An 8838-nucleotide genomic window follows, 5' to 3' on the forward strand; every position below is an offset into this window, starting at 1 on the left:
AGGAGAGTGGAGGAGAGAGGGTGGCAGGGGAGGGGGTGCAGGGGAGCTAGGCGGAGGGGAGGGCATGGTGGACTGCAGGTCCCAAGCCCTGCCCCATGGGGAGGCAGCCAAGGCCCGGTGAGAATTCAAGCCGACGCACCCTCCACAGCTGCTGGCCCAGGTGCTAAGCCCCTCCCTGCCCGGGGGCCGGCTACTCCGAGTGTGGGGCCCGCTGAGCCTGTGCCCACCTAAAACTCATGCTGGCCTGCGAGCGCTGCGTGCAGCCCCAGTTCCCGCCAGTGCCTCTCCCTCCACACCTCCCCACAAGCTGAGGGAGCCAGCTCTGGCCTCCAGTAGCCCAGAGAGGGGCTCCCACAGTGCAGTGGCAGGCTGAAGGGCTCCTCAAGTGTGGCCAGAGCGGATGCCGAGGCCGAGGAGGCACTGAGAGTGAGGGCTGCTAACATGTTGTCACCTCTCAATAGGATTATTTTTGGAAGTGATGTTAGATGTTTAAATTATAGCTTTCTAATGTGTACCCTTTTATTTGAACATGTGCTTCAAATGTGCAAGTGTCAGATGTCTAAAGGATGTCAGCAAATCTGATGTGATGGTTAAACTCACCCCAAATTGTTGAGAGCTCTGTTCCCAGCCAAGCCATCACGAGCTATTGCCTAGATGACAGTAATCACTACCAATTTCCAAATCACTTCCCAGCTTCCAATCTTACCACCCCATACTTTTTTCTCTACAAAGCAGCCCATTCATTCTTATTGCTGTACACTATTGCACTGAGTGAGTATATGTCAGTTTATTGATCCATTCTACTGTTGATGGACATTTGTGTAGTTTAATGTTGCTGCAAATCTTCTAGTATTCATCTTTTTGGTACGCATACAGGCATAATTTAGTTAGGTATATTCCTTGGAGTGAATTTGCTGAGTCATGGGGCAGAGAGATAGATAGATATACCCCATGACTCAGCAAATTCACTCCAAGGAAGTGAATATATACACGTTCTTCTTCAGTGAATACCACAAATAACTTTTTAAAGTGACAATTGACATTGCATTTTTATTTAGCCTTACCCTATTTCCTATTCTTTCAGCAGTTTCTGCTGCTGAGCTCAGAATGGCCTGCTGAGCTCCCAGTGATTGCCTGATGGCAGCTGTGGGGTTTTCCAAGCTCTCACAGTATCAGGAGTACCTCTAACTTCTTTCTACTTCCTTCCACATCATTTCTGATACCACACAGATCTTGCAGCTTTTGCTCCTACCTGGTAGTATGTAGGTGTATATGGGGATATCGTATCACCTAGTCATGATGTAAATATCTTTCATGGGGTTTTGGCCTTGCTATTCTGGTTACTCTATTGGGGAGTGGTGTTCTGGTAGGTTCAACAACTGTATAACTGCTGCCATCTTTCCAAAATCTTCTACATATCTTCCTATGTCTTCATTTGTTACGTGTCATTTTTTATGTACATTATTTGAAACTTTCTATGAATACTTCTATTTTAGGCTATTTGATTTTATTCTCTGGATGGCTAACTGATCACTGAAGATTCATGTTCCCTTTTCATAATGTGGAATTGTTGATGAATATGGCTTCTTAACCAGGGGCCACATTTGCCAGCTCTGTTGCCTTAAAATGGGGCCATGTGATGACTTCTGGCCAATAGAATGTGAACAAAAATGATCTGTGTCACTTTATGGGCCTTGATGGCTGAGTATCTTACATGCTCATGTTCTCTTCCCCAAGACTTCACACTTTCATTTCAGATGACCCCACAGGTCCTCTTCCCCTTTAGCAGGAACCATGTATGGCTTGCATCAAGAATGGGGCAGTATCATAAAACGAAAATAATTTGGATCACTCTATGAGTTAGGACCCCAGCAATAAATAGCTGGGGCACCCAAAAAATAAGACAGTTTAAAGAAGGAACTATTGAAATGAGTGGGCAAAGTGACAGGATTTAACAGAGGATGGTGAAACACCCAGGGCCAGGAACAGTAGGAAGGTGTTATCACACCCAAGTCTGGAAGGAGAAGGGGAGGGATTCACATGCATGTCACCTAGTAAGAGCTGTAGCCATGGGAGAGTGGCCACAGATAGAGAAATGAGCCATGAGTGAAACAACAAAGACCTGAGAGGGCCTCTCCTCTCACCTCCAGTCTCCCGTTAGTGCCTCCCTTTGGCAAAACCCACTGGAAGCTACAGGCAAAGGAGTTTATGTGATGCAGTCCATAGAGGTGAAAGAGCAGAGAGGGTAAGGCAGAGAAGGGGCAAATAGACAACATCCAACAGACTCCCTGAGTCACTGCCTAGAGGACGGCTTTCAAGGAAAGTAGCCTGATCAGCATTAGTCTCAGTGTGTGTGAAGTGTTATCTGCTAAGCCTCTAAGATTTAGAGATTGTTTGTTCCAAAAGTTAACCTGCCTTAACTAATATAACTGGTCTATTCAGATTTTCGCATTATCCTTTTTGTATCCAAACTGGTTTTCCAAAAACTATCAGGGGAAATAAATAACAATCCCCTAAAAATGTAAATACGTGAATTTTAGCAAGATTATTTACATAAATTGTTAATAATTCTACTTTGAAACTGTAGCTACTTATTCTGCCTGTAGATATTTGAAAGAGCTGCTGTTTACAATGGCAGCTCAAAAGGGAGGGCACTGTGTGTGGGAGGTCGGAGTAAGGGGAAATGAGAAAAGCCTTTTTTATTCAAAAATGCAAACATGAGTAGAAAATATTATGGGAAAATAATTAAACAAATATGATGGAATAACTTTTCAAGACTTCACTCTTCCATTTCAACTGGCCTCCTTCTTTTTAGTCCACTCTCCATCCTCCTTCCTCAATGGAAATGCCTGTTACTCTGAAGCTAGCCCCTACTATCTTGAAAACAGGTTCTTTCCACCTTCCTCCATTCCTGCTGTGCTCCAGGCCCGAAGCCTTTCTTCCTCATCTTATGTTGACACATTGTCCCTATGCCTTGCTACATGAGTGGTTAGCTATTTTTATAACTTAATTCATCATCTATTAAAAAGATTGGGTGCCACCTAAGCAATATCATTTTGAACATAGGAACGGACAAAAATTTTATGACAAAGATGCCAAAAGCAATTGCAGCAAAACCAAAAATTGACAAATGAGATTTAATTAAACTAAAGAGCTTCTGCACAGCAAATGAAACTATCAACAGAATAAACAGAAAACCTACAGAATGGGAGAAAATTTCTGCAAACCATGCATCCAACAAAGGTCTAACATCCAGCATCTTACAAGGAACTGAAACAAATTTACAAGAAAAAAAACAAAAACAACCCCATTAAAAAGTAAGCAAGTAACATGAATATATGCTTTTATTTATTTATTTATTTTTATTTTTTTGAGATGGAGTTTCGCTCTTCTTGCCCAGGCTGGAGTGCAATGGCATGGTCTTGGCTCACTGCAACCTCCACCTCCCAGGTTCAAGCGATTCTTCTGTCTCAGCCTCCCAAGTAGCTGGGATTACAGACGCCCACCACTATGCCCGGTTAATTTTTGTATATTTAGTAGAGACAGGGTTTCACCATGTTGCCAGGCTGGTCTCGAACTCCTGACCTCAGGAAATCCACTCACCTCAGCCTCCCAAAGTGCTGGGATTACAGGCGTGAGCCATCACACCCTGCCAAACCGACACTTTTCAAAAGAAGACATACATGTGGCCAACAAGCATATGAAAACAAGTTCAACATCACTGATCATTACAGAAATGCAAATCAAAACCAGAATGAGATACAATCTCACACCAGTCAGAATGGCTATCATTAAAAAGTCAAGGCCAGGCATGGTGGCTTACGCCTGTAATCCCAGCACTTTGGGAGGCTGAGACAGGCAGATCACCTGAGGCCAGGAGTTCAAGACCAGCCTGACCAACGTGGTGAAACCCCGTATCTACTAAAAATACAAAAATTAGCCAGACGTGGTAGTGGGTGCCTGTAGTCCCAGCTACTCAAGAGGCTGAGGCAGGAGAATGGCTTGAACCCAGGAGGCAGAGATTGCAGTGACCTGAGATCACGCCATTGCACTCCAGCCTGGGTGACAGAGTGAGGCTCCATCTCAAAAAAAAAAAGGTCAAAAAAAATAACAAATCCTCATCTGAAACCAAAACCTGACAGAGATACAAAAGAGAAAAAGAAAACTTTAACCCCAAATCCTTGGTGAACATTGATGCAAAAATCAACAGAATACTGGCAAACTGAAATTAGCAGCACATCAAAAAGCTTATCCACCATGATCAAGTAGGCTTTATCCCTGAGATGCAAGATTAGTTCAACATATGCAAATCAATATGATTCATCACATAAACAAAACTGAAGACAAAAACCACATGATTATCCCAATAGATGCAGAAAAGGCTTCTGGTAAAATTCAACATGGCTTCATGTTTAAAACTCTCTGTAAAATAGGTATTGAAGGAACATACCTCAAAATAATAAGAGCCATCTATGACAAACCCACAGCCAACATCACACTGAATGGGCAAAAGCTAGAACCATTCCCCTTGAAAACTAGCACAAGATAAGGATGTCCTCCTATTCAACATAATATTGGAAGTTCTGCCCAGGGCAATCAGGGAAGAAAATAAAATAAAGGCATCCAGGTAGGAAGAGAGGAAGTCAAACTATCCCTGTTTGCAGATGACATGATCCTATGTCTAGAAAACCCTGTAGTCTCACCCAAAGCCTCTTAAGCTAATAGACAACTTCAGCAAAGTCTCAGAATACAAAATCAATGTGTAAAAATTACTAGCATTCCTATACACCAACAACAGTCAAGCTGAGAACCAAATTAGGAACACAATCCCATTCACAGCTGCCACAAAAAGAATAAAATACCTAGGAATACAGCTAACTAGGGAGGGGAAAGATCTCTACAAGGAGAACTACAAAATATTCTCAAATAAATTAGAGATTAACACAAACAAATGGAAAAGCATTTCATACTCATGAATAGAAAGAATCAATATAAAAATGGCCATACTGCACAAAGCAATTTATAGATTCACTGCTATTTCTATTAAACTACCATTGGGATTCTTCACAAAACTGGAAAAAACTTTTAAAATTCATATGGGGCTGGGCACGGTAGCTCACACCTGTGATCACAGCACTTTGGGAGGCTGAGGCAGAAGGATCACTTGAGGTCAGAAGTTAGAGACCAGCTTGGCCAACATGATGAAACCCTGTCTCTACTAAAATACAAAAATCAGCTGAGTGTGGTAGTGGGCGACTGTAATTCCAGCTACTTGGGAGGCTGAGGCAGGAGAATCACTTGAACCCAAGAGGCGGAGGTTGCAGTGAGCTGAGATCATGCCACTGCACTCCAGCTTGGGCAACAGAGTGAGACTCCGTCTCAAAAAAAAAAAAAAAAAAAATCATATGGAACCAAAAAAAGAGCCCAAATAACCAAGGCAATCCTAAACAAAAAGAACAAAGGTGGAGGCATCACACTACCTGACTTGAAACTATACTACAGGGCTACAGTAATCAAAATAACATGGTATTTGTACAAAAACAGATACACAGACCAATGGAACAGACTAGAGAACCCAGAAATAAGGCTGCACACCTACTACAACTATCTGATCTTCAACAAACCAGACAAAAACAAGCAACGGGGGAAGGATTCCCTATTCAATAAATGATGCTGGGGTAACTGGCTAGCCATATGCAGAAGATTGAAACTGGATCCCTTCCTTATACCATATATAAAAATTAATTCAAGATGGATTAAAGACTTAAATGTAAAACTGAAAACTGTAAAAACCCTAGAAGACAATCTAGGCAATACCACTCAGGACATAGGCATAGGCAAAGATTTCATGATGAAGATGCCTAAAGCAACTGTAACAAAAGTAAAAATTGACAAATGGGATCTAATTAAACCACAGAGCTTCTTTACAGCAAAGGAAACTGTCAACAGAGTGAGCAGACAACCTACAGAATGAGAGAACATTTTTGCAAACTATGCATTTGACAAAGGTCTAATATCAAGCATCTATAAGGAACTTAAATTTACAAGAAAAAGACAAACAACCCCATTAAAAAGTGGGGAAAGAACATGAACAGACACTTTTCAAAAGAAGCTACATGCAGCCAACAAACATGTGAAAGAAAACTCAACATCACTGATCACTAAAGAAATGCAAGTCAAAGCCACAATGGGATACCATCTCACACCAATCAGAATAGCTACTATTTAAAAATCAAAAAATAGGAGATGCTGGAGAGGTTGTAGAGAAAAAGGAATGTTTATACACTGTTGGTGGGAGTGTAAATTAGTTCAGCCATTGTGGAAGACACTGTGGCAAATCCTCAAAGACCTAAAAATAGAAATGCTATTTGACCCAGCAATCCCATTACTGGATATATACCCAAAGGAAAATAAATTGTTCTATTATAAAGACACATGCATTCATGTGTTAATTACACACTATTTACAATAGCAAAGACATGGAATTAACCTAAAAGTCCTTCAATGATAGATTGGATTAAAAAAAAAGTGGTACATATATACTGTGGAATAGTATGCAGCCCTAAAAAAGAACAAGATCATGACTTTTCCAGGAACATGAATGGAGCTGGAGGCCATTATCCTCAGCAAACTGACACAAGAACAGAAAACCAAATAATATGTATGTTCTCACTTATACATGGGGGTAAATGATGAGAATACATGGACATATGGAGGGGAACACCACACCCTAGGGCCCACAGGAGAGTGAAGGGTAGGAGGAGCAAGAGGATCAGGAAAAATAACTAATGGGTACTAGGCTTAATACGTGGGTGACAAAATAATCTGTACAACAAACCCCCATGACACAAGTTTACCTGTATAACAAACCTACACATGTACCCCTTAACTTAAAAGTTAATAAAATAAAATAACAGATGCTGGCAAAGTTGCAGAGAAAAGGAAACACTTATACACTGTTGGTGGGAGTATAGTTAGTTTAACCACTGTGGAAAGCAGTGTGGCAATTCCTTAAAGAGCTAAAAAGAGGACTACCATTCAACTCAGCAATCCCATTACTGGGTATATACCCAAAGCAATATAAGTCATTCCATAACAAAGACATGTGCATGCATATGTTTATTGCATCACTACTCACAATAGCAAAGCATGGAATCAACCTAAATGCCCATCAATGATAGACTGGATAAAGAAAATGTGGTACATATATGCCACTGACTACTATGTAGCCATAAAAAAGAACTAGATCATGTCTTTTGCAGGAACATGGATGGAGTTGGAGGCCATTACCCTTAGTAAATTAACACAGGAACAGAAAACCAAATACTGCATGCTCTTACTTACAACTGGGAGCTAAATGAGAACTCATGGACAAAAATAAGGGAACAAGAGACACTGGGGCCTCCTTGAAGGTGGAGGGTGAAAGGAGGGAGAAGAGCAGAAAAAGTAACTATTGTGTACTAGGCTTAGTACCTCGGTGATGAAATAATCTGTACAACAAGCCCCTGCAACATGAGTTTACCTATATAACAAACCTGCACACATGGCCCTGAACCTAGAAGTTTAAAAAAATTTCATATAAAAAGATTAGGTGCCAATTAAGTGCAAGTTATATTCTATATGAAAACGCCACAAAGAAAGATGGATAGCTGATAGATAGATAGATAGATAGATAGATAGATAGATGCATACCTAAATAGATTTCAAGTTCCCTTCATGAAATAATTTATAATGTAGAGGTAGACCCAGGACATGAAAGTAGATAACCCTAGTATGCGGCAGAAAATGGTCCGTGACATGAAAGAGTCACAGATAAAGTCCTACAATGCTTCATAAGGGGCAACAGAAAACAAACCAAAAAAAAAAAAAAATCCCAAAACAAACAAAAGAGGATGGGAAGCTGACACTTACCATGCTCCAAGTAGTAGGTTAGGTAGAATGCAAATATTAGTTAGTCTTCCTTTCCTATTGTGTCCGGAATTGGTGGGTCCTTGGTCTCACTGACTTCCACAAGCCGCGGACCCTCGCGGTGAATGTTACAGTTCTTAAAGGCGGCATGGCCGGAGTTTGTTCCTTCCGACGTTCAGATGTGTTCAGTTTCTTCCTTCTGGTGGCTTCGTGGTCTCGCTGGCTCAGGGATGAAGCTGCAGACCTTCGCAGTGAGTGTTATGGCTCTTTAAGGCGGCGCGTCTGGAGTTGTTCGATCCTCCCTCTGAGTCTGTGGTCTCGCTGGCTCAGGAGTGAAGCTGCAGACCTTCGCAGTGAGTGTTAACGGCTCTTAAGGCGGCGCGTCTGGAGTTGTTCGTTCCTCCCCGTGGGTTTGTGGTCTCGCTGGCTTCAGCAGTGAAGCTGCAGACCTTTGCAGTGGCTGTTACAGCTCATAAAGACAGTGTGGACCCAAAGAGCGAGCAGCAGCAAGATTTATTACAAGGAACAGAAGAACAAACCTTCCACAGAGAGAAAAAGGACCCCAGCGCGTTGCCACTGCTGGGTGGGGCAGCCTGCTTTTATTCTTTCTGGCCCCACCCACATCCTGCTGATTGGTCCATTTTACAGGGAGCCGATTGGTCTGTTTTACAGAGAGCTGATTGGTCCATTTTGACAGGAGGCTGATTGGTGCACTTACAATCCCTGAGCTAGACACAAAAGTTCTCCACGTCCCCACTAGATTAGCTAGATACAGAGTGTGGACACAAAGGTTTTCCAAGTCCCCACCAGTGTAGCTACAGTGTCAATTGGTGCATTCACAAACCCTCAGCTAGACACAGGGTGCTGATTTGTGCATTCACAAACCTTGAGCTAGACACAGAGTGCCCATTGGTGTATTTACAATCCCTT

The 8838-nt window shown here is 42.0% G+C and overlaps 1 protein-coding gene across 1 annotated transcript in view; it reads right to left on the reverse strand.

The window, feature by feature from the left end:
• LOC116463610 (voltage-gated potassium channel subunit beta-1) overlaps positions 1-8436 on the reverse strand; it is a 494700-nt gene extending 486264 nt beyond the window's left edge. Inside the window, exon 1 of the mRNA XM_058434760.1 lies at positions 7912-8436. The gene's annotated coding sequence lies outside the window, so the exon portion shown is untranslated. The remainder of the gene's footprint in view (positions 1-7911) is intronic.
• Between the last annotated feature and the right edge of the window lie 402 nt (positions 8437-8838).

The sequence above is a fragment of the Hylobates moloch genome, unplaced genomic scaffold, assembly GCF_009828535.3.
Source record: "Hylobates moloch isolate HMO894 unplaced genomic scaffold, HMol_V3 SCAFFOLD_44, whole genome shotgun sequence".
NCBI lineage: Eukaryota > Metazoa > Chordata > Mammalia > Primates > Hylobatidae > Hylobates > Hylobates moloch.